Source organism: Prinia subflava, chromosome 15, assembly GCF_021018805.1.
Source record: "Prinia subflava isolate CZ2003 ecotype Zambia chromosome 15, Cam_Psub_1.2, whole genome shotgun sequence".
In the NCBI taxonomy this organism is placed as follows: domain Eukaryota; kingdom Metazoa; phylum Chordata; class Aves; order Passeriformes; family Cisticolidae; genus Prinia; species Prinia subflava.
Window position 1 is genome coordinate 17186028 of NC_086261.1, and position 25554 is coordinate 17211581.

At 45.9% G+C, this 25554-nt stretch overlaps 1 protein-coding gene across 2 annotated transcripts in view; it reads right to left on the minus strand.

The window, feature by feature from the left end:
• The window catches only part of CSNK1G1 (casein kinase 1 gamma 1), a 100090-nt gene that overhangs the window by 65615 nt on the left and 8921 nt on the right, over positions 1 to 25554 (minus strand). The window contains exon 2 of one of the 2 annotated variants that reach the window (XM_063412770.1): positions 15269 to 15376. The exons of the other annotated variant lie outside the window; for it this stretch is intronic. The gene's annotated coding sequence lies outside the window, so the exon portion shown is untranslated. The remainder of the gene's footprint in view (positions 1 to 15268; positions 15377 to 25554) is intronic. 2 annotated transcript variants of the gene reach the window in all.

Below are 25554 nucleotides of genomic sequence, written 5' to 3' on the forward strand. Positions count from 1 at the left end.
AAAAGCTGAAGTGCAACGTCCAGATCAGCATCCCTGTATTTTCTGAGGCTTGAGAGCAGACATCAGATCCCTCTGTAAAAATCCCATCCAAGTGCCAACGCCTGGCTGTGAGCAGCACGTCCCTGCGATCCCTCAGGTGCTCAGTCCATACACCCCAGCAGCCCCAGGGCTGCATTCCCTGCATCCCAGGAGTCCTGCATCCTGCTGTCCCTGCCTGCAGGGGACCCTCACACTGACAACACTTTTGGGATCTATCTCCTGACAGTGCAGCAATGATCCCAGTTTCACAATCCAGCGTTTAGAACCACTAAGGTCAGAAAAGACCCCCAAGATCATCAAATCAAATCTTTGAAGAGCTTCTCAAAGAGCCTGGCGGTCACAATACCATCTCTGCTCACAAAACAGACTGTGTAAAGCCACATAAGAACAGGATTCAGCAGAAATATGTATTTATGGGGATGCTACACAGGTAATGAGGAAAAACCTGCCAGCAGCAAAAGCTCTGCAGAAGTTCTCTTCTCTGATGTCAAGGCATCATAAACCTGTAGGTTATTTTTCCTCTTAAAATACCAGGTTGTTTAACAGCAAAACAAGAGGTGCAGATGTGCCTATACCATCCCCTTCTTTCCAGGCAATGGATGTGAAGAAGAAAAGGGCAAAGATGACTTCTAGACAACCATGTGCATCCATCATCAAGGAATAACCCACAGCACATGGATTCAGGTGTATCCATGGTGTTGATGGATGTAGTTTGCAGTTAACCGTGTCAAAGTCCTCGACAAGACCACCACAGGAGCTCAGGCTCTGGAGCAGCCTTGGATCACTGGCAGCAACATCACTTTTACAGATTTACAGCCTAATTTAACACAGATGCACCTCAATCATCAATGACTGTTTTATCTGTGCTCTGTCGGCCAAGGAAAAGCAGTGCAGAGGATAAATTGTGGACAGGCTCAGACAGCTTGAAAGGACTGGTGAACTTGGCAGCCAAACACAACTTCCCCTGCCCCTAAAAACCCTGGTAGTCTCCAAAGGATGAAGGGCTTTCTTCTGCTTCAGAAAGGAATGCAAGTACCAAGTTTAGAGCCAAGGCAGCTTTCACAGCATGTGTGGGGCAGGGAAAAGCCTCTCACCAGAAGAAATGTCCTTGTGAAGTTGAGGAGATGGGTCAAAGAAAACCGAAGATGGCAAGGGTGGGTAGAAGATGCACTAGTGGAACCCAGCTTGGGATAACAAGGAGTCCTGAGGTGCTGAGAACCTTTTGGCCCTGTCCCAAGGCGAATCCAGCACTCAATAGGTATGTGTTTCCCCTATGGAAGGACACATTCCTGTCAGTGCCATCCAGTGTCCATAAAAAGGATAAAAAATGTCATAACAGAACAGCAGTAAGGTGGGGTTCAGATGCAGGGTCTTTGTATTCCAACTTAAGAAAGCTCCAGGTCCCCAGGCTTGGCTTGTGGTTGGTTACCTGATGGGATCAGGTTGTCTCCTCTCTGTCCCACCAACACCTAAAGCACTTCCAAAAACTGAGGACAAACAAGCAGAATGGTTTCTTTGTTGCCTCAGCTCAAAATTACACCAATTTTTTACTTAGTCTCATATCAGCTCCTAAAATGATCTTGAGATACCACTGGTCAGACTCAGGATCAGCCTCCTGGTGCTCAGTGTTTGTACCTGATGGCTCAAGAGACAGGAAAACATCTGGACTCTCACAGCACAGGTGTAAGGGCTCCCTCAGTGTCCAAGCATCCACAGAGCAGCAAATCCTGGGAGAAAATTCCGCTTCCATACAACAGGAATGAAGTACCCAATTCAGTGAGATGATTTGGTCACTGAGTGCCAAATGCACCACGAATTGGGCACGATTCAGCCTGGCTCAGGTGTGTCCTGCAGGATGAACAGCAGTCACCAGCCAGAGCACGTGTGGCTGGAAGAGAATGTGCATCCACGTCCTCTGTGATTCCAAGGGTGACCCCACAGCCACTCCAGCAGCTGTTCCTCACCAGCACACAGCCTCATATGGAGAGAGGATGAAAAGATAAGAAGGGAACATGCCCAAGAACAGTGGAGTGGGTAGAAGTCTCAAGTACACTCTGTTCAGCTGAACTTTAAGACCTGGCCTGGCAGGCAAAGGCCAAATGTGCCACAGCAAATGGGGAAGAGAACTCTGCCAAGCCTGCCTCACTCCATCCCACAGACTCTTGACTGTGTACAACAGACTTCATTTGCTCATCACTAAAAACTCCCTGTAAGAGCTGGGTAATAAACTGGAAACATGGTGATGTAAGAACTGGAACAGCAGCGCTTCTTAAAAAAATAGTAATGGTGATGTCAACAGGAGAGAGATAGAGTGTATTAAGGGAAAACACAAGAAAACCTGATAGTCCATGATTTAATGTAGATTTTTTTTCTTTTAATGCCCGAGTTTTTACCTTCTCCTTTTGTGAAGATACTGCCTTTTCCAGCAGTCATGGAGAGAGGAGCAGACCACGCTGTCTCTTCATATAGTGAAACATTTGGCAGGAATTTGGCTGACATCACCTACTTATTTTGCTTGCAACTAAACCATATCTTGAAGAGGAAACTATGTACCTGAGACCTACATAGAGAGAGAAATCTGACCCAGTCTTTAATGGGCTGCTTCTTTGGAGGTGAATTGCTGTCAGACAGGGGTGACTAACCATTCACCTGCTTAGAGCACAAGGGAGATAGAAAGGTAAGAACCAAACGCCCTAATTAATAAATCCTGCTAATTTGGGTTTAATAAAAACAGTGCTTCAGCCTAAGCAACCCAATGCTGTTGCCAGCCCCCCGATTCCTTGCCACCTCTGTTTTGGGAGAGGAAGGTTTTTATTAGGATAGATAATGTCCATTAAAAACTACCAGAGTTTGATATTTAAGGCACTGTTACACTCAAAGCCTGAAACCTTCTGCAGCAATTTGTCTCCCCTTCCCAGTATGGGATTACAGAAACTCCATTATGTCAACACTGCAGCCCCAACAAGCTGTCCCACCTCAAAACCCACCTATCCCACAGGGCAGCATCCTCATGGCACATAAAGAGCCATAATTTCCTTCCTCTCTGAGATATGACTCCCTAAATCTCCCAGATCTCCCAACTCTGTCCTGATGAAGCAGTTCAGCTGTCAGAAGGATTTGGATTACCTATGCAACTGAAAGGTGCCTTTAATTACATCCAGACCAAGCAAAACTGCTGGAGAAGTACAACCCCTTTGCAGGCAGGCCAGAAGATGTTTAGATCCTGTCTCTCGCCTTTTAAATTTTCAGTTCTTATAGTTTATTCTTCTTTATTTATTTCTAAACGAAGCAAAGGTCACTCCATTTGCTGGCAGTTGAGCTGCCTCCTCCCCAGTGCAAGGTCCACTCTCGGTTACTGGTCTAATTCTGTGCTGGTGGCTACACCTACACAAACATCATCAGCTCCATAAAACTCTGCACTTCCTCAGCAGGGCAATTAGGCACCATAATCCCAAAATACACAGGCAGACAGTTGCGTTTGTTCACAGAAAGCAAATGTTTGTGCCGAGTTCCTTCCTCAATCTGGCAAGGAAGTGGCCTGTGGCACCTGCCCACAGGGGGAAGCCAAGCAGGAGCCACTAACCCTCCAAGAGCAGCCACATGGCTTAAAAAATCGTAATACCTGAAGGTTTGTGCTGTTGGTTGGTTTTCTGGGTTTTTTCTTCCTCAAATTTGAAGTTGTCAGCTCCTTAAAAGTCTTCACACACTGGGTGGGTATTTTAGCTCCTTCCAGGTGTATTAGGAAGCACCATCCCACACTTCTCATTTTTCTACCTGTGCTTTCATAGGTGCAGCTTAAAATGACACCAAGATGAGGTCCATGTGCTCCAGGTGGAGCAGCATCAGCAGAGATGGAGTCTCTGCACTGGCATTCCTGTAAAGCCATCCTACACACCAAAACACGTCTGGGTGGCACATGCAGCACCAGAGATGGCAACAAACATGCTCTGGTTTCTCACAGTGACAGTCTGGAGAAGTTTCAGAGATGTCTTCTGCCAGTACCCATCCAGCTCTCACATGGACATCACCGAGGTCATCAAGTTTCCCCCCTCAAGCTCACAGTAAAGGGACAAATTTAAATTTGTGAAGAATCAGTCTGGTTGAGACACCACCATCCCTTCCTGGCTCTTCTGAGCACAGACTGGCACACAGGGGTGGTCAGACATCACCTGCCTTTGCACCGGGTGATGGACAATGTGCCCAGGAAAGTGTTAACACCTACAAGGACCTCTGCAATCCCCCAAATCCCTGTACACCTAGAAGAATATCATGGAGCTGTGGTAGGGGTGGGTTAGGTTGGATATTAGGAAAAAACTCTTTGCTCAGAGGGTGGTGGGGCATTGAACAGGCTCCCTAGGGAACAATCTTGGCCCCAAGGCTGCTACAGCTCAAGGAGTGTTTGGACAATGCTCTCAGGGACATGGGATTATTGGGGTGTCCTGTGCAGGGCCAGGTGTTGGACTTGATGATCCCCATGGATCCCTTTCAACTCAGGATATTCCATACACTGTGATTTTTCAAGTCACAAGCAATAAGTCCAAAGCCATATCCAGCTTCCATGGCACATTTATTTTCATTATTAAGCCAGATATTTGAAAACGCTGCTGTGTTAAGGTCATGGCAGTGGATTTAATTCATGTCAGCTTCTGCCACTGTCACTGATAACCCTTGATGTGCATCTCAGCACTGTGTCACTACCTGATGCTTATCTGACAGGTCAATCAAAGGCACTTCAACAGGGAGTGAACACCTGAGCTCCCTTTCTGAGGTCACCTTGCTGTTTTGGTTACATCCACTACAATTTGTGCATTACCACTGGAGCTACTCAGTGCCCTGAAGGAGGGATACTGGATAAACAACCCACAGCACACCCAGAGAGGGCAAGTGGTAGGAGCAGGGAGCTGACACAAACACTCAAGCTCACGATGCATCCGATGGAGCAATGTCAGCTCAAGGAAGCAGCCTGTAAACCAGCAGGGAAATAAGCTGAAGGTTCAGTTTCAGAGAGGTAATTTTACATGACAACTTTTCCTGCTTCTCTCCTTTCCTCTTGTTAAGGACTTTGCACAGTTCACGGCCTGGCTCCCTTTGCTCTGAACTCCAGACATGCCTATGTAAATGGAATATTGTGCCAAAACAAACAAATCTTCCACCCACTTGTGGTCCAGCAATCCACTAGGAAGGAAAGACAAGGCACACATCACAAAAACTATAAATACCCCCTAGTATGGACAAAAGGGAAGGCTTGTGGTTAACAAAAAGAAAGATTTTGCTGCATTCCTCAAGGCATTAGACTTATGTGTTGACACTCCTGTTTCAGACGTTTCTAACCCTTTTTTTGTGTTTATAGGTTGGTTTGGGTTGGAAGCTCAGCTTGTTCCATCCCCTGCCATGGGCAGGGACATTTCCCACTACCCCAGATTGCTCCAAGCCCTGTCCCACCTGGCCTTGGACACCTCCAGGGATGGGGCAGCCACAGCTGCTCTGGGCACCCTGTGCCATGGTCTCCCCATCCTCAGAGAGAATTTCTTCCCAATATCAAATCTAATCCTGCCCTCTGGCAGTGGGAAGCCATTCCCCCTTGACGTGTTCCTCCAGGCTCTTGTCCCAAGTGTCTCTACAGCTCTCCTGGAGCTCCTTCAGGCACTGGAAGGGCCTCTAAAGTCTCCCTGGAGCCTTCTCCAGATGAACATTCCCAGCTCTCCCAGCCTGGTTCCAGAGCAGAGGGGATCCAGCCCTTGGAGCATCTCCATGACCTCCTCTGGACTGGCTCCAGCAGCTCCATGTCCTTTCCTTGCTGGAACCCCATGGCTGGGGTCACCTCTGCAGGTGGGGTCTCACCTGAGTTTGGCAGAGGGGCAGAATCCCCCTCTGCCCTGCTGCCCAAGTGTGGATAGCTCTACCTTATGATATAAGCTATCCTCCTACAGGGAATCACCCCGGGGACTGGGGTTTTGGGGCTGCCAGGGCTGTGCTCAATCCCTTTTCCACCCAGCCTGTTTGTGCTTGGGATGGCCCCGGCCCAGGGACAGGACACTGCACTTGGCCCTGTTGAGCTCCATGAGTTTCTCACAGTCCCACTCTCCAGGTGCCCCTGCACGCCCTCCCTTCCCACCAGCCTGCTGACCACAACATAAAGTTGGCATCAATCCCTCTTAACAAAGAATTGCAAGACCCTGAATTTCTCCATCGTTATGATAAAGTCATAGGAGAGCTATCCACACATACTCCCTCAGTGAGGAAAATAATGAAGCAGCAGATCAGCTGTGCAGCATAACACAAAGGAATCCACATGGGAGTGGAGTTGCTCATCTCTGTCCACAGAAAGAGCTTCAGAACTTGGGCATTATTAGATACTGGATTATCCAAAAACTGAAACTGCATTTCCTAAGACATCCTTGAATTCACTTACTCCAGCAGCAGAAGCTACATGTGCAGCTCCATGAAACTGTATTGCCCATCCTAGAATGACTTAAAAATTAGTGACACTGCAGAGAGAAGCCTAAAGGTTCCTCAAGAACCAAAACTGATACAGCAACAGTTTGGTGCAAAGAGATTAGAAAACATCTTATGGACTCCTTGGATTAGCAGTGCGAGAAACTGAAGCCAATGCCCTGCAAGAAAACACTGAACAAGGAGAGATGATCAGAGGAAGTCTCTAGAGATGGAGGAGGAAAGTGTTTATTCTACCTCTCACACTCATCTGGACTTCAGAGTTTCTCTTTTAAAACAAAGCTGAGGTGCCACACAGGTACTCACAGATCTGTAGCTAAGGGAAGCACACCCTGATGATAACATTCCTTTATCCTGCCCTGCATGGCCCTGGACTAATCACAGCTGGCATATTTCTTCTCACTGAACTTCAGCACTTATTTCAGAAGTTACCCCACTGAGCAGAGACACAACACCTTTTTCCACCCTATTAGTTGTAACACCATCACCTAAAACAAGACATGGGGGGGTTGTCCTGTGCAGGACTTGCCTCTAAACCACGGGAGAAGTTCCTACCGAGCCTCTATGCCCTCTGAGAGGCACCAACCTCCCATTTACATCCTCCCCCACCACCAAATCTTCACTTAAATACAGGCTGAGCTCTAAGAATCCTTTGCTGGAACCCTGCCTCCCTCAACCACAGATCCCCTTTAGGTGCTATCTTAAACTGTATTTCCAAGATTAATTACTCCATTACAGCACTTGTTCCCTGTCCCATGCCAAAAACATGACCTTGAGAAAGCTGGAAAAACAAGCCCAATTCTTCTGCCTACAAGGCAGTTCTTCCACAAGGAAAGACAGCACCTCTTGATCGCATCTCTAGACAACAGCCCAGTACTTCAGGCACTTTTTCAAACATTATCTTTTGTGGTTTGAAACCCAAAAATGGCTCTGTGCTCAGCCACAAAATACCCTTCTGAATCACCACACACGGAAGAAAATTCAGGCTATTTCTAGAGTCTTCTCAGTCATACCATGAACACAGGCAGGTGGCACAAGGGCATTTCAGATTATTCCTGAGAAACTGATGCCATGACAGTGCAGGTGTGATGGAGAAGCATGAGCCAGCCAAGCCCCTGGGAGGAGCACAGCCATGCTCTGTGTTGGAGTGAAGGACGTAAAGACTGTCTCAGAACCTGTAACATCATTAATGCAACGGTGCTGGACTGGTTTTCCCCACCTGACTGAGCTCACCCTGCTCTGGGTCAATCTGTGCAGCCTGCTGGTCCCACAGCTCATGGAGCAGTGCCCTACAGCTTGGGCCATGCGAGGTGGCTCATCCCTTCTTGAACCTGTGACTTTCAGAGCTCATCTGAGGTCAAGCACCATCCTTGTTTACAGGAGCAACTCCATGTCCCCAAAGAGGGCACTCCAGAAAAAGCAAAACATACAATTTCACCACAGCCAACGAAGACATCTGCACCAGAAGGCTTAAAAAGACCTATTTTCCATTTTCATTGATAGGTGAGACAACAAGAATTGGAAGAATACTGTTTTGTCACAGAAACTGCCCAGATTTGATTCTCATTCACCTGGAGAAGAACATTTAGGTGAGAAGGAAACTGAGGGCCATCTGCCTCCTGCTACAAGAAATGTTAAAAATCAGACCTCCCAGCATCTGAGGGCAACATTACAATGGAAAACAAACTCTCAGCCATGCTGGTCTGGTCATCATCCCTCACAGGCTGCATCTCAGGACAAGGTGAAGCTGCACATGGAAAAGGGAACAACCTACCTAAATATAATCAACCCCTTGTTTGCAATGGATCATTGCTCGACCACATCTATAAAAGTACCAGTCTGATGTCCCCAAGAGATGTGTCTCCCTTACCTGCCCTCTCTGAAGTGATTTACAGCCCTGCAAACCTCTGCTGCTGCTTGAGGAAGACAAGATTACAACCACCATGTATTTGCCTGTAGAAATCACATCACCTGCCAGCTGGCCAGGAAGGAGGTTGGATTCCCCTGTCTGCAGCTGATCTCTCCTCTTCCACAGGCCACATGTGCAAATGCTGCACAGCACAACCACTCACACCAAAGGACATCTGACAGCAAACAGGAGATGACACTTCCAGGAGCCAAGCTCTTCTGGTGTCCCCTGAAACACTACCAGATTCAGCTGAAGATGCCCAAGTATCCTCTGACATCTCTTACACAACTGCATGCTAAGGAAATGAAAGGATTAATATGATTTTATAGTCTTTCCCAGGGATTATTCCCTGGATTACTGTGATAGGTGCATGTTAGCAGTGGGGTTTGTTTGTTCTAACGAAAGGTCAGTGGTACTGCATGACAATTTTCCCAATTCATGTACATATACAAAAAGCAGCTTATCCCTGATCTAGGAGGTGATCAGGTACAAAACTTAGCAATCAAGCTTTAGTTTTCCTGATAGTGGTTTTTTTTTCCCCAGGAAAGCAATCAGTGAGACCAAGCCTCCACCACAGCTCAAAACCAGCCTTCTTGGCTCTGTTTACAACAGCACAGCCACAGAGTCTGAGTGTGAGTCAAAGCTCCATATGTACAGCAATCCACATCCTCGTGGAATCATGGAATGGTTTGGGTGAGAAGAGACCTTAAAGCTCATCTTGTTCCAACCCTCTGCCATGGGCAAGGATGACAGGTCCCTTCACTATGACAGGTCCTTTCTAGATTTGATCTTAGTCTTTCAGACACACAGGGAAGTGTTTCATACTCAACCATCCGCAAGTGGTGAAGCTCAGAAAAGGGGGTTGAGGTGATGAGAAAAAGCTACAAATCCTTAGAATTGAAGCAATTAAGTGTTTTAAGCAATTAAGCAATTAACACCTCCAGACCCATGACCCAAAGGAAGTGAGCAGCAAAGAAACCTTCCTGATAAACTGATAAAAATCAGTTTATCCCAGCAACATCTGCTATCCAAATCTACACCTGCCTTCAGGTGAACCCCCAAATGGCCCCACAGCATCCCACAGGCCTGAAACATTGCTTCTACAGCACAGAGCAGCTCAGGCTCCTCCAGCCCATTCCAGGGATGTAATAGACCATGAGCAGAGCATTAATAGTTCAGCAGCCAGGCTGAGACGGGCTAAAAGCTGAAATTAGGCAAAAATAAGGCAACTCCAGCCCAGTGGAGCCTCCCAGCATTGGCAGCCATGGGTCAGGGTGACATCTCTCACACTGCTGGGGAGGCACGGTTACAATGAGGAAGGCAAAGCCAGGCTTTAGGTGTCTCATGGGGGCTGAGGGAACTGTAAGATGAGAGGACACGGCCTCAATCTGTGCTGGGGAGGTTCAGTGAGATATCAGGAGGAATTTTTCCTCAGGAGTTATGAAGCATTGGAACGGGCTGCTCAGGGAGGTGGTGTTCAAGAAATGACTGATGGTAGGACTTAGTGTTCTGTTCTAGTTCAAAAGGTGATGATTGGTCAAAAGCTGGACTTGATCTTAAAGGACTTTTCCAACCTAAATAATTCTGTAATTCTGGGATGAGCTGATTCTGACTGAGGGCTGAACAGCCCCCGGGTTAGCAAACAGGCATGCCTGGTACACACACATCAGACGTGTGTTAACTCCAGCTAACATCCAGCGACCCCAAAAGGCACATTCCTGGTCGTCAATCCATCAAACACCCTCAGGTCTCTCCTTTTCACCAGCTCTGGCACTTGTTTGATCTCTCAGTGAGTCAACTCCAGAACTGCAGCTGGCTGCCAGCTGAATCCCAGTCTGGACTGGGTTGGAAGGAGCCTCAAAGCTCACCCAGTTCCATCCCCTGCCATGGGCAGGGACACCTGCCACCAGCCCAGGGTGCTCCAAGCCCTGTCCAACCTGGCTTTGAGCACTCAGAGAGATGGGGCAGCCACAGCTGCTCTGGGCAACCTCTGCCAGGGCCTCACCATCCTGCTGAGAGGTTAAAAGAAGCCTCAGAACCAGCACAAGGATGACACCCATCCTTCCCAGGAGGATCAGGCTGTCACACACTGTTGCTGCATTAACTGAACAGAGAAGGAACTTGGGGACAATTTATGACTCCTCTAAACACCCCACAATAAACACATGAAGAGTTCTGCTTCCCCTGTCCTTTGGTAATTTTCAGTAGCTCTGTATAACGATGCCAGAACATAAAGGCTCTCATTTGTGTTATGCTTAGCACACTGGTTGTGTTAAGCAGCAACAGCTTTTCTTCAAACTGCAGCCACATCTTCCACCCTCACAGGTTTCTGAAACACTGGGATGTAGCCCACCCTCTCTCCACCATCCCATCAGGAGATAACAGGACAGAAAATGCTGAATTTCAGAACTGGAAGAAGCAGCACAAGAGAATGCTAGTTCAGGATGCTGCTTCGAGTAGCAGTTGCACATCTTACTACAAGAAAAGGATATTCAAGTTACCTCTGGCTTAAGTGGTACCAAAATTTTGTGGCAGACACCTAGAACTTCTCAAAAATGACCAAAACGAAGTCCAACAAGTACTAAAACCTCTAATTTTGAAGAATGGAGCATCTACACTGTGTCCTGAAGCATTTCCAGCACTGGAGAAATCTTATTTCCAGCAGAAGCACCTTTAGCCTAAACCAGCAGATACTTTGATCTCCAAAACCTTGAAAATATCTGCAAAGGTGAACTTCTCAACCCAATCCTTACTTCTCAGGTACAGAGCTATCACCAGTACCCTCAGTTACGGACCAGTAAATTTCCTTTTGAAGATCATCTGTCCAATGCACAGCTCCATGTCCAAACTGCACAAGAATCAGAACAATGGGAGCAAGACATCCGTGTGGGGAAGGGAAATGGCACAGCTCTGCTTTGATTTATGGAATCTCTGCAGACATGGACAAGCAAACAACAGACCCCAAAACCCAGGTTGCAGATAATTCACCCAAGCAAAGAATCCCTGTGCAATCTTCTCCCACACCAAGTTGTCCTGGATGTACAGGACAAACCCCAGAATGGGGGTTTCAGAGATAAGAGCTGCTGGGAACTTCTTGCAGTGACCACCAGGACCACTCACCCTATTGGGTCACTCTCTTCCCCTGGCTGGAAAACTGAGGTAGGAGTTGATTTCTCATGGAAACGTGAAATAGAGAGACAGGAAATAGTCTAGCAAAGCACAAGGTTGATCACAGAAGACCTATGGACAGCAGGATTCCCACGGTGGCATATGCACCAAACAGAATTAATCCACACAGTGCTAATTGCCCAAGTAACACAAACTGTTGTAAAACAGCTTAATCCCACCCCCCTGCTCCCAACACCACATTTATGGAAACACTAAAAACCACAGACAAGGCCTCATGGTGTACCACAAAAATCAGGATCCAACACTGCTGGAATCAAACTGCAAGGCCTGCAGTGGGATTTCAGTAAGGAAATGGAAATTACACTGGCATACAATTGTTCCGCCTCCCCGTTCGCCTTCACACATTTCTCACAGGTCAGTGTTAAAGAATTAAGTCTTGTTCAGTGAAACATCTGGTGGCTGTTGCTAGAGGAAACCGACTATCTGCAACATTTGAGCAAAAATAATGAGTTACATAAAAGCCAGACTGCATAAGCAAGGACAAGTGTTTTGCCAGTCTGTGAATCTCAAAGCCTTACATGAAACCTCACGTTTAATTTCTGGGTTAGAACACAATGAAGTCAATTCACACACATTACAAAATCCACAAAGATTTAAGTTTTCTTTAAGTTTATGAGGATATAGTCGTGTTGTATTGGAATTAAATTTCTAGCTAGCAATTGTCTTCAAGATTTTCTGCAAACAGCACAGACAGATGAACTACAGCTTAAAAATGGATCATTTCAGCTTTAGGCACTTTCAGACTTGGTTCAAGACAGAACAAGTTCAAGAGTTACAGAAGAGAGTTTTCATCTTTCACTATTTGAGCTCTCCCACGCCTAATGGAAGAATATTTTCCCTTAATGCTACAGATCACCTTTTCCTCAGGGTTTCTCAGTGTCTGGAGACCAACACTGACCAGCTGAGGCTGCACTGGGCTGAACAGGAGGATGATTTTGTGGGGGAAATTGAGAGGATCTCCAATGTATCACCACACACGTCCACAAGACCAACCAGAAGCCTTTAGGATTTCAGATCTTTGGTGGGGGCTCTGCAGCTCCTTAAGTCTCACAGCTGGAGGGGTAAAATTCCCAAGAACATCTCCAGCAGGCAGCTCTAATATATTGGAATTGCACTTCACATGATGTACCTTTCTACAAATAGATATTGCTGGTTTTTTTGAGGAGTGCTTAAGCACTTAAATAATCCAGAAGCCTGATGGATGACTAATACAACTAGAAAGCTCCATGTACAAAAAGAAATTGAGGCTTCCCCACATTACCAGGGCTGCTCTCAGGATGCAAGCAGGGTACAGAGGAGGCACCCACAGCCCTCCCAGGCTGTCTCCCTGATTTTGGGCAGCAGCTCGAGCCTGCAGCTGCTGTTGCTCTTGTTCATTTATGCCATCCAGGGAAAAAAATTGCACCTGAGGCCAAATTCCTCAAGCTGGACGTGGCTGACTGAGCACACCGAGGTCACTAAGGCAGTGGCAAGAGCCAGCTCCTCGCTGCCATGGATAATGTCTGGATCTGCAGCACACAGGTGGGAGGGAAGCATCTGGCACTGGTTTCACTGGAACTGGGGAGAAACCAGGCCAGGGCACCTTGGGCATCCTGAGGCAGGGGACACGCAGGGGACAGACAAGTGATGGCATGAGGCAGAGTGCTGGCTCACAGCAGCACTGTGGGAGCCATACAATGGGAAAACCAGCATGTCTTTAAATGTTAAATTAAAATATACAGAAAGAGAAAAGACAGCAGGAACAACAAACAAGCTCCACTCAAATAAAAAAGCATGCTACAAATGCAAATCTTGGGAAATAGGTATATCTGAGTCAGAAAAACTTCCCAAGATCCCAGACATCTTATAGGCAGGATCTAGAAAAACAAGCCAGTGACTTCAACTCCAAAAGAAACCCTCCACAACATCAAAACAGCTAAGCTTTAGACCTTTAGCAGGGGTTTCTCTTTGAGAAAATAATGTGAAAGAAAGCCCAGGCAGATGACATAGCTTCTGCTGGGCTCATAGAAGATATTAAAGCACTGTACTGCACCAGCCTGAACTGCTCAAACTAAACACTTTTCAACAATTAATGACACTCCTACTACTGTCACCAAAAATAGACAAATTGGTTTTAGGGAATGAAGCTGCAAAAATAATTTCAGATACATTATCCAGCAAAATTAGAACCAGATTTCTCCTCCAGGCTGGAAGCTGCTGAGAGGATGAAACTGTGGCCCATCCACTGTGCCCCCTCTGTCCCCAGCTGAAATTACCAAAAAGCAAGAGCTCATGGAGCTTTCTACAGAGAAAATTCTAAATGGAAATTACAATTTTAAAGGAATTCGTTTGTTCACATCACTTTGGCCAAAAGGATGGCCAATTTCCCAAAGGATGCTGTAGAATTACGGCCCTAAACAAAACATTCCAATGACTTAATCAGGATCACTTAGTCTGCACAGAAAAAAAATGTTTATCACTGCATAAATGCATTTTCAGAAATCCAAAAAGAGAACTCTAGTGCCAGTTTCAGCCTTTATGTACACCCCAACAACCCCTTGTGCCAAGCAGGGACTTGCACTCCCCAAAGGTCACCACCCTCACCAAACCAGAACACTCACTGGTTTATTTTCAGGAAATAAAGGGATCTACCCTCACTGGAATCAGTCCAACACTCTCACCTACAAATACTATTTCATTTGATTTCTGGAGAGGAAAATTTTCTCAACAACTTCAGTTTTGACTTTTCTGCTCATTCTGTGGGTGAGCTGTTACAGAATGGGTGACCTGGCCCTTATTTTGTTTGTCACACAAACTGTTATACACAGAACACAACAACTCTGCTCTCAGTTCACCACAAACGACTCTGGACTCTCCCTGCCTTTAATCCTGCCCAATTTCCTTGTTTGTCACTGACAAGCAACACTGCAGCTACCTACTTCTCAGCTCTACACCTGTCTTTCTAAAAATAATGCCAGGGAAAGGAAATCAGGGATGTAATTTCCCAGATAAGTTACTTCAGATGAAAAATGCTGACAAAACTGAGAGAGGGGGGAAAAAACCAAAATGGAAATAGAGAATAAGAATGGAACCACTTACATGTGGGTCTCTAAGCATCCTTCCATAGGCTCAGCAGATATTTCATTGATAATCCAGATGAGATACTGGATTTTTAGTGCCTTGTCTTATATAGAGAATCAAAGAAATCACAGAATGGTTTGGGTTGGATGGGACTTTAAAGATCAGCTTGTTCCACTCCCTGCCATGAGCAGGGACACCTTCCACTAGCCCAGGTTCCTCCAAGTCATATCCTGGCCTTGGACACTTCCAGGGATGGGGCAGCCACAGCTGCTCTGGTAACCTGTGCCAGCATCTCACCACCCTCACAGGGAACAATTTCTTACTAGTATTTAACCTAAATTTCCCCTAGATCAGTTTGAAGTCATTCTCCCTTGTCCTGTCACTATAATTTTGGATGAACAGTCCTTCTCTGGCTTCTCTGTAGCCTCTTCAGATCCCAGAAGCTGCTCTGAGGTGTCCATGCAACCTTCCCTTCTCCAGGCTGAACAGCCTCAGTTCTCCATTTCCATAAGGGAGGTGCCTTTTATCAAATACAGGTGAGTTTGGGTTTTTTTTTGGAAGGAATATTTGAGTTCCAAGCTAAGACACTCCAGAATATCAAAGGCATGTGACACTCACCACACAATGGCTAACTCACTTCTCGGGCTTGTTATCCAAAATCACAGGGCAGCGAGTGCTGGGGCACAGGAGCAGCACAGCAGCCAGGCACCCATATCTGTACTGAACCTGGTAAGGAAGAAAACACATTTTAGGAAGTCTCTGAGCAACAATTCACACCAGTGACTTCCAGTCCTACTGTATTCTGCTTAAAAACAAAAAAAAGGCATTGTTTGGTTTCGGCTGGATATGGCAGCTTCCAAGTACTGGGGATGAAAGAGAGCCAAACCCCACTGCTCATAGGAAAATCATTCTTCTTACCCTATGTCACAGGAAACTCATAGCTTTCCATGCAATAAATATGTGAACTTTAGTTCAGAAGACAGTGTTTTCTTAAAAAAAATAGATATTTCTCTCTCCTGAGTAACTGGAGGTTTGGTTTTTGGTAACTGTGTTTTCCCACCTTGGGAAACAGGTTCCCAAACCTGAACTCCCTCGATGCAGGATGCCTGGGCTGGCTCCATCTCCTGCTGTGCTCCAGGCACTTTGGTCAGAAGGAAGCACAAGGGAGTTTTTTTGTTTGTTTGTGACTTTCTTCCTTAAAAAACACCCTTCAGAGAACAGGGTCCTAACAGCAATTTCTGAGGGGGAGTGCACTGTTAGACAGGTGTGGAAGTCAAACCAAAATGAAACTATTTCTGGGTAACTCTGCCCAGAGACAGCCTGTTCTGTTCTGCACTCACAACTTGGGCATGTACCTTCCTTTGGAAGAAAACACAAGGGTAGTTCTAACAAAAAAGAAAAATTTAAAAAGCAACTTTATGTTCTGAGAAGCTCTGACTGTCATCTAAAGATTCTTCTGAAGCATCACGGGGGACTCCCTTACACAGGCTACAAGCAACCAGCTCCCCAATGGGTATTCCAAACTAAATTAGCACTTTATCCTTATTTTTCCAACTGTTACAGCAAGGTAACAGTAAAGGTCCACATTAATATCTTAAACCAAAGGGTGTTTTTGCTTTCTCCATGAAGTACAAGACAGCCCAAAGCCACTACAGCTGTGCTGCTGAGTGACACCACTTTGAAGCACGTGGGAATTTGGTGTCCACCTCTGCCCTGTCCTTACAGGAGCTTATGGTCAGTCCAGCCCGAGTCACATCGACGCTATTCTGATGTTGTTCGTGGTTTCTGGCCTCGAGAAGCCTGGAGGATTGCTCAGTGGCGTTGTAGCAGACTTTGAAAGTCCTCACGAGCTCTCAACAGCTACCATTAATTAATCCTCCTCTACAATTATCCAGCACCAGCTTCGGAATGAAGCCAACCACCAGAGTGAGGAACACACACCACTACTCCAGTGCACAAGCAGTGACACTCATTCCTCTCCAATGAAAAGGCATTAGGGAGCTGAATGTAGCCCTCAATAGAAAATTTACAGTGAAGCATTTAAGGCCAACTTTTGTTCTACATGCTACTACAGTAATTTCAAGTTATTTGACCAGGTCAGAAGCTGCAGCAAGGAAGAACCAGCCAAACTTGTACCAAACCAAGACCTAAAAGAAAGGGAAAACACAAGCACCTATTCACAGAAAAACAGGGATTGCAGGTTTATTTAGTCACTTGTCATCCACTCCCAGGCAAAAAACTGGAGTATCCCATTAACATGACAGTCCACATATTTAAATGATGAACACCCTTTCAGCTCTGCTCTCTTCCCACTTGGAACATGCTCTACTTAAACCTAGAAAGAAAACCAAAAGCTGTGCATAAAAATTCCAGATGGGTTAATTGGCCAGAAACTTACTCAGTTTCCTTATGCCAATCCCAATGTTCGGTTGACTCCAAACAAGGAAGTGAAACAGAAGACTCTATTTATAATACACTCCATGGTACAATGATTCACTTTAGGAATAAAGGTATATAAATCATCTGATGCCATCCTAAGGTTCAGGTTTGAACCAGGGGTTAAGCATTATTCATGTCCTGCTCAAAGAACAAGACGACCAGCACAGAGGATCAAAGTGTAATGTGGGAAAATCCGTGCACTGGTCAGACTCTGCCACTTCCTACTGGCAAGGCCAAGTGACAAAACTCATCCCCACCTCATTCAAGACCTTTTTTAACACAGCTTTTGACCTGAAGCCCAGCAAACATGACTCCCACATTCATACAGATGTGACTCCAGCATCTTGAGAGAGCCTGAGGTTCAAAATGCAGAGCTTGGTCTCCATCCTTTCCCTGGCCATACACCCAGAAATCTTGCTCGTGTTAAGCCAGGATAAGCTCGTGTTAAACGTGGCCAGGAAGCCAGGAACCTCATTTAGCTGCAAGCACGGCATGGAGCAGAAAGGCACCTCTGGCAGCAGCAGAAAGCAATGGTTAGCAAGTGAGACTATGTGGACAGCCCGGTTAGAGCAGCAGTTTATCACAGTAACGAGCTCCAGCCTCTCCCTCTCCATCCAGCCCTGATGCCCAAAGCCTGACATTACAGAGAATCCAGGGACCACATCCCTGAGTGAAGGGAAGAATAAGGCAGAATGGAGAACAACAACGACAGAGGAAGTCTGAAACTATGACTATCAAGTGAGACCCTTTCTAGCTCTTGACAAATAATTAACTCTTTTTGCACTTAATTAGCATCTTCAGACACTGAGCCCATTTCCTGTGACACGTCCTAGCATGGGACAGTGGAATGCTTTGATTGAGAGTCTGCTCATGTGGACCCCCACTGGTCCAAGACTGATGGGTTGCTTTTCAGATAAGTCACTTGTTTCTGGAGAATTACACACTCTATTTCCAGAGAATTACACATCTTTGGCACTGCTAAGCTGGGTTCTCATTGTCTGAGCTGAGTGCAAGTGCTGGAGCATTGTTTGGCTCCTGAGGTTGTGTTCCATCATCTAATGCTGGTGGGAGCCATTGCACCTTTTCTGCTGTGCTCCATGGTGTGAACACTTTGGAGTAGGGCAGTGTCCATTAGGCTGGAATTTGAATATTGTTCTTGTGCTTTAATTTGGGAAGAGTACAAACACCTCAGACCTAAAGATGAGAAGCTTTTTCAAAGTGCTGCCCAGATTTTTTGTGCTGCTAACTGGTAATAAAATAATGAGCTGAAATACGAAAGATCCAAAAACTCTGTGTACCAGCTTCCTGGGAGAACTATGGAGAAGTGGATTTGTAGAGTCACCTTCCCTGCTGTGGCAGAAGCCCTGTCCTCCTTGGGGAGCCAAAAAGTGGCTGGGCTGTACCCCCACCTTGGAGGCACTATGCCACAGAAGTTGTGCCCCCCTGGTTCAGGCTGGCCAGTATTTCCCTGGCCCCTGGAGGAGATGAAAGACCTGGTTGTGTATTCGAGGTAGCAAATACTAGCTTTTCACACCATGCCTTCAAGGACATTGGTTTTTACTCTGAAACAAACTTCTCATCTGCTTCTTGCTTTGAAAAGTAATGTGGAAAACAACCAGCAAGACTTAAAGCTTCTGCTGGTGGCCTGTCCTCTCACACTGACTGTCACATCCTTCAAGAGCCAAAGAGGTGAACCAAAGAACAGGACACAGCCAACTTGACCTCCAGTTTGGAACAGCACCCATGCACACGTTTGGGAAGGAAGAGAGTAAGAATATTATGCATTTTTCCACCTCTACTGGTTTGTATTTTTGGGCCTCCCCAAGTCAGTTTGGGCATGAGTGTTCTGAGTGTGATTGCTATGGTTGTCCTGTGCAAGGTGAGGAGCTGGGCTTTGCTGATCCTTGTGGGTCCCTTCCAGTTCAGGCCATTCTACAGCTCTGTCAGGAACACTCAGGGCAGCCTCTCCAGAGTGTGTCCAGTTCCTCTCCAGACCCACACAAAGGTTTTGTAGCCACAAATAGGTCTGGCTACCTGAACAACATCTGGACCCACCTCCTGCCAGCTCTGGAGTGGACTGTCCTCCCACATGCACCCCTGATGGTTTTGTGACCTGACTTACCCCCCATACACACATTAAATAACCACTAAAGAACCACTAAAGAACCACTTCTTGGCAGAAGAGACACAAACTTTGACTGCAGACTCAATAAACAGCATTTTGCTGTGAATAAATCAGCAACATTATCTGCTGATTATCAGTAGATATCAAAACCAGCAGAGCAGCAGTGAAGTAGAAAGGACCTCAATGACACGTTAAGGCTGTCTGCCCTCAAAAGATGGAATGTAGCAGGGTTAAAAGGGGAAGAGTCACACATTGTTGAGTAGATTTTGCTGCCTTTTTTGCCAAAACCAAACACATTCAATGCCTGAGGAAGAGCTGGACAGAGAGATGAATGCCTTCATGACTGCACTTGAAGCAAAGCTCCTGCTTGGACTCAGTAATTTGAAAATTCCTCCCTGAATACACCCCAAAGCTGATATCTACATTCATTCTGCTCAGCTGAAGAAAAAGAGAGTCAGCCTTTATCCCACACTGTACTTGAGCACTGCTCAGAACAGCCTTCACCATCTCACACCAAGGTAAAAAAACAAAATTATACCTGCAGCTTACAAAACCCATTTGGCATCTCTGTCCTAAATCCCTTAACTCATGAGTAGCCCGCATACCTCCAACACAGCAAGGGAATGCTGCAAACAGGTCTAGATTTCAATTCTGTATTTACAAAATGAAAATAGCAAATATTTTTTGGAGTTACCTGATGCCATGACCAATGCAATCCCAGCACACAAAGGTTTGACATTCCCAGTAAGCTGCCTGTCCCTAACACATAATGGGGGCCTACACTTCCATAACAGCAAAATATTGAAGGCTTCAAAACTGATGCCAATCATCTTTGTGATGAAAGGGAACAGAACAGTGCCTCAAATAATACAAAGATTAAAAAAATCAGAGAAAACATGAAGGCAGCTTCAGCTAGAGTCTACTTGCAACACAGGAACACTATGGAATGCGATTCTTTAAATCTTTTGACTCATCAGGAAGAGAGGCCTGCTTATTCTAAATTAAATTTCATGATATGCTTTCCTGGACTATACCTGAGGTATTCCCAGCACTGAGCTGCCCTGCGTGCTTCCAGCAGCAATCATTCCATATGATGTGGTTTGCTGACACCTCTGCCTGGGAGCACAGGGATGTGACAGCTCGGCTGAGGACGCTCATGAAGAGAACTCTAATTTACCCTTTCAACGTGAGCCTCTGCTCCCAAACCCTGACCTGTCTGGCACAGCTATCAGAGCCTGAAACTCTAACAGGGAAAGCCCACCCAAGGAGTATTTTACTTTTCACTTTGAGATGATTTAACCTTTTCCCCTGCAGCAGCTGCAGATACTGTGCAAGGAACAGTAGTCTGGAAGAAAGCGAGCGTGTGGCTCAGGGAAAAACAAGCACATATCTTAATATGAAACATCTGCTTTTTACTCTTTTTATATTGCAAAGAAATAGAGTTTTTTCCCCTTTGCCTTCCCCTACAGCAAGAGCAGAGGGTATCCCATGATAGCCCCCAGGAAGGGTCTGGGTGCCCTGAGTTCACAGAGAAGGGTCAAAACAGAGCATCCACCTTGACTACACATTGAGTTATGAAAAATATTTATAAGTGGGATTTTGAACTCTCATTATCTTATGGAAAAAGGCTTTGAGGAAGACTCTGATCCCGATCTGCCCAGAATGCCTGTACACAGCACTCACTCATCTTATACCCCCCTGTGAAGTGCACAGTACATAGCTCACACACTCTCTATTACCATTATCACATTGAACTTTGCTCATATTTTATATTATTATTATTGTTTTCTTCTTTTCCAAGGATCCCTTTATGGGTTACATGAATCACACAGTCAATACCCTTCTAGCATCTGTACAGGAAATGTTGCCACTCCCAGTGCCTCTGGAAGAGGGATAAAGCCCTCCTAAGTTTAAATCACACCAAATGGCATTTGCTGTCAGACACGGCCCAGTTCACACTCCAGGTGTCAATCTCAACCCAGACCATCATGCAGTAATACTTACAAAAAATAATAATAAATTTTTTTTTAAATCCCATCTAGCCTAAGGAGTTTTCTTGCAAGATCCCTTTGATTCACATCTGAAGATGAGCTGCTTCAGTTCTTCACATTCTTTTGAAGGAAGGATAACAGAGCTGTTGGAGCACTCACTGCTCCCAACCTGCACAGCAATGATGATTTGCTCCACATTCCTCCCTTACCACATGGGTTTACTCAATCATTAACAGACTCTTGATTTAATGCTCTTTCAAACAGCCAGCTCAGCTCATACACCTCTTCAGACCTAAGCACAAGCCAGTAACCCAAATACAGATATTTAAGATCCTTTTCCTTACTTGAGAGATTCAGAAAGTTCATCACACGCTCAGGTGACACCATGGGTCTCTAAAGAGAGGGAGTGACACTAAATTAAACTGAGTAGCCTCCATTCCTCAGGGCCTCTGCTGCTGCTCCTCAAGTTTTTAGGAGACCTCAGGTTTTTTTCTGCTTGTAGTTCTCCCTCTCCATGTGTGAACCCCACAACAATCCACGTGTGCCCCAAAAGCTGGGAGATGTCTGCAGCCTAGAACTGACACCAGCACAAAACAGCATCTCTGAAGGAAAACCCACACCCTGCTCTCTGTAACACTGAGTAACCAAAGAGCTGCAGGAACCTGGTGCTTCCTCCCCTTATCAGACCCACTGCTGAGCAAGTCTAACTCACTACAGCAACAGGAGAAAATCAACCCAACAATACCTGGAGAGCTCTGTGCCAGGTCAGAAACTCAGGGCAGCTCAGGAACAGGTTTGACGAGCAGTATATGGGAAAGGCAGGAGAAAATCTCCCCTTTTGGACACAGCAGGTACCTCTGCAGAGGTAACAAAAAAGACTTCAAGCTGTAAACGTTCCACAATAGGATGTTTCAATCCCAGGGAAAATATTAAAATACCAAGTTTCATGTTTAGGTATGGAACTACATTAGCAGCTCCTCATTCATTTAATAGGTCAATGTCTGATTAAAACTAGATTTTTAGCAGGCACAGATTATGAAGCTAAAAAAGTAACCCACACTTGATCAGCCATGACATGAACACAAGGTACATATTGGGATCATATATATATATATATATGTACGTTGCATGTAATTAGTATGACAGAGGAGGACATGAACTTGTGCTGCTTCACTCTTGGCTGTCCCTGCCCTGTTCTGGGCTATCAGCTGATTGCCAGCCCAGCTGCCTGCTGGATCCCACGCTGAGAAAGCTGAAGAGAGGCATTATGATCACCTCCTCCCACTTTCTGCATAGAAAGGTGGAATTTCAATAATTTTCCCCTTTTAAAGGGACCAAGAACTTTATGTTCAATTCCTTTCTTCAACCCTAATTTCTAATTTTATTTCCCTCCTTTCCGTTTCTACCTATCCCTCCCGGAATGCTTTTACTCATAAGCCTCAGTACACTGTACAGCAAATGTCCTTTGAACAGCCCAGCATGGGAGACCTGTAGATATGGACAGTATCCTGGAAACAGCAGGAGATTTCCCCTCCTGTAAGAATCTCTAAGGCATCCTCCAGAGCTCTTCAGAAATACCACCTCCTCATGCTGCCCCAGGATTCTGGAAAGGCAGGAGGTTCAGAAAGGTGGAATTAATAGTAGGAGAGCACTTGTGTCAATTCTGTCCATGACAATTGAGGATGAGCCAGGGAGCAGCAAACTCCTGCAGTCTGCTCCAGGATCTGCCACTGCTGGATTACAGATGTTGGCATGGACAGAACTGCCCAGTCCTACCACCATCCATTTTATGGACATGCTGATCCTGAGTTTGTCCAATCACTTTTTTTGTTTGTCCAACTTCCTAAACCAACAGCTTCTACACAGCTCTGGAACAACATTCAGAAGTTTGCTGCCTGCTTTAGAAAGAAATCCTCCCAATCCCAAGAGTCTCAGGCATTTCAGGCTGCCCAGGATAGAGAGCTTCTCATCCACCTTCCACTCTACTTTCTCTCTCCATGTTTTCCAACCCTGGTGAAGACACAATGACCAGAAATGCACAACACAATAGGAGTAGTCACACACTCGCCCACTGCAATTCACTCAGTGTATTACTCAACTACTCTAATCCTTAATCAGATTAATATTTCAGCCTTCCAAAAAATAAAACAATGTGTACTACCTGTGGCAAGCAAGAGATCAGTGCACCAACAACCACAGAGTCAATGCCAGAGGGATGAATCCTAACGGCCCCAAGCCATGTCCATGCCAACCAAAGGGTTTTACCCACTCACCTGTGAAAGTTTCTTTCACAAGGCAAAAACCCCACAGCACTCACTGTGCTCTGAACAGCATGGCAGACACCCAGAAATCCTGTTCAACTTCCCAGCAACTTTTCCCATTCAGCTGGCAGCATGCTGCCAACTTCAGAGTCTGGCATTTTTGGAGGACGGCAGAAGAGCTCCACAGAAGTACTCTGAGTACTCCTGAGTACACACTGAAGGCATCGTCTTCATGATGCTCGTAGGTTGAATTACATATTTAATTAGAAACAGCTTCAATGAGAAGTTGCTAAAGTTGAACATGGAGGATAAGTCTCACTTCACACAAGGAGGCAAACCCACGCAAGGAAGCACATGCCAGAACTGGCCACCTCTGTGCAACAAATCACACATACTACAAACTTCTCCCAGAAGCTGAAGTGCTATTTTGCACAGATAACATGCACAGCTTCATGTTACCTCGAAGGCCAACATTACATTTCCCACAGTTCAGAAATCGCATCTGTATGAAGCTGCTTTGATTCAACTTTCACTTTCAAGCCCTAATCTTCAGCGTAGCTGTCAATTAAAAATGTTTGTTACCAAGTAATCTGCTCTACACACCACATCGTGTCTGTCTCCTTTGAAGCCTTAATACCCTCTGGTGAGGATGGCTTTGTACCAGAGGATCACTCATGAACCTTTTGCACTGCACTCAGATCTGGAGTTAATTCCTGCCAACAGCCACACTGGAAGCGTTGGGCCAATGACAAACACAAAAAGCTGTTTGGCATCATCGAGCCTCAACGCTCTGTCCACCACACAAAAACAGTGTTTACGTGCTGAGAGAGATGCAAGTAGAAAGTCCTTGCAGCACAAGGTCACACCAAGCTCGCTGGAAGACTAAATTTAGCCACCTGTGCCTCAGGCAAGTCTGTTAGTTAAGGGAAGCTCGGATACTGGTGTGGAGCACTGGTCCTAGGGTAAACCCCATGCAAGGCTCCCATTTAATTGCAAATGATCTTGAAGTTTTAATGGGGAGCCTGATCCCAATCCATCAGAGAGGAGCTGTCTCTGAGTACCCCACAAACTCGGCACCAGGGCTAGTTCACTTGAATGTGCAAAACCACTACGTTCAGAGTCGGCAGGAGGAGCTCAAGAAGATTTAACAGATGGGGTTTCAGTGCAAATATATTTTAGAACACCTCCTTAGCAAGCACATTTCCTCCTCTATCTCACCTCACACTACAGCTCTAACAGCCACACAAGAGCAGACAGACAAGAACTCAGGGATTATTCCAAGCTTCTGTAAATGTTAGCAGAGGCTGATCGAACAGTTTGTGGACACAAGCTACCGTTTACCAAAAAGTGTCTCAGCCAACAGTTTTGTCAAACATTTAATAATTTGCCAAGCCAAAGAGGTGAGGGTTCTTCAACTGTGTTAGGTCTTAGGATCACTGTCAGCCATGAGCCACAGAAGGACCACAGCAGTCAACTGAGGTTTGATGTCCAAGATCACTGCAAGAATCTACCGATAGGAAAAAAACAATTTAAAGAATATGGTTTAAGACACTACTGTGAAATTTCTGAACTATCTGCCTCAGCCCTACAGGGCTTCAGAGATGTTCAAGAACCTATTTTGATGCCAAAAGCTCACACAGGAGCATTAGCTCAAGCATGCAAAGCCAGGATTACTAAGATGACTGCACCAAGTCCAACCAGGCACAAGGTTTCTCACATTGCATGTTGAGTATGTTCCAAAAGACACCTGGAAGTCACCCTTAACGCCTCTGCGAACAGATGGTGACACAGAGGGCTACCTGAACATCCTGCAGTCACCTGCACATCACTGCTCTTACCAAACCTGTCCCTGCAGAGGCCCCAGCCAGGAGGATGCCACAACCCCTAGGTCCCCCAGACAAAACCTGTAGCTATCACCACAGCAGCCGAGTTCCCCCCAAACTCCTGTCTTCAATCACACTGTCTCCTTAAAGTCGAAGCACCAGGAAGACCAGAACAAGTGGTTCTAAAACATCCTGCTCTCAGACATGGATCTGACAGGTAAAGGCATTCTGGCATGCCCAGTAACTTTTAACACAGAAGGGATAA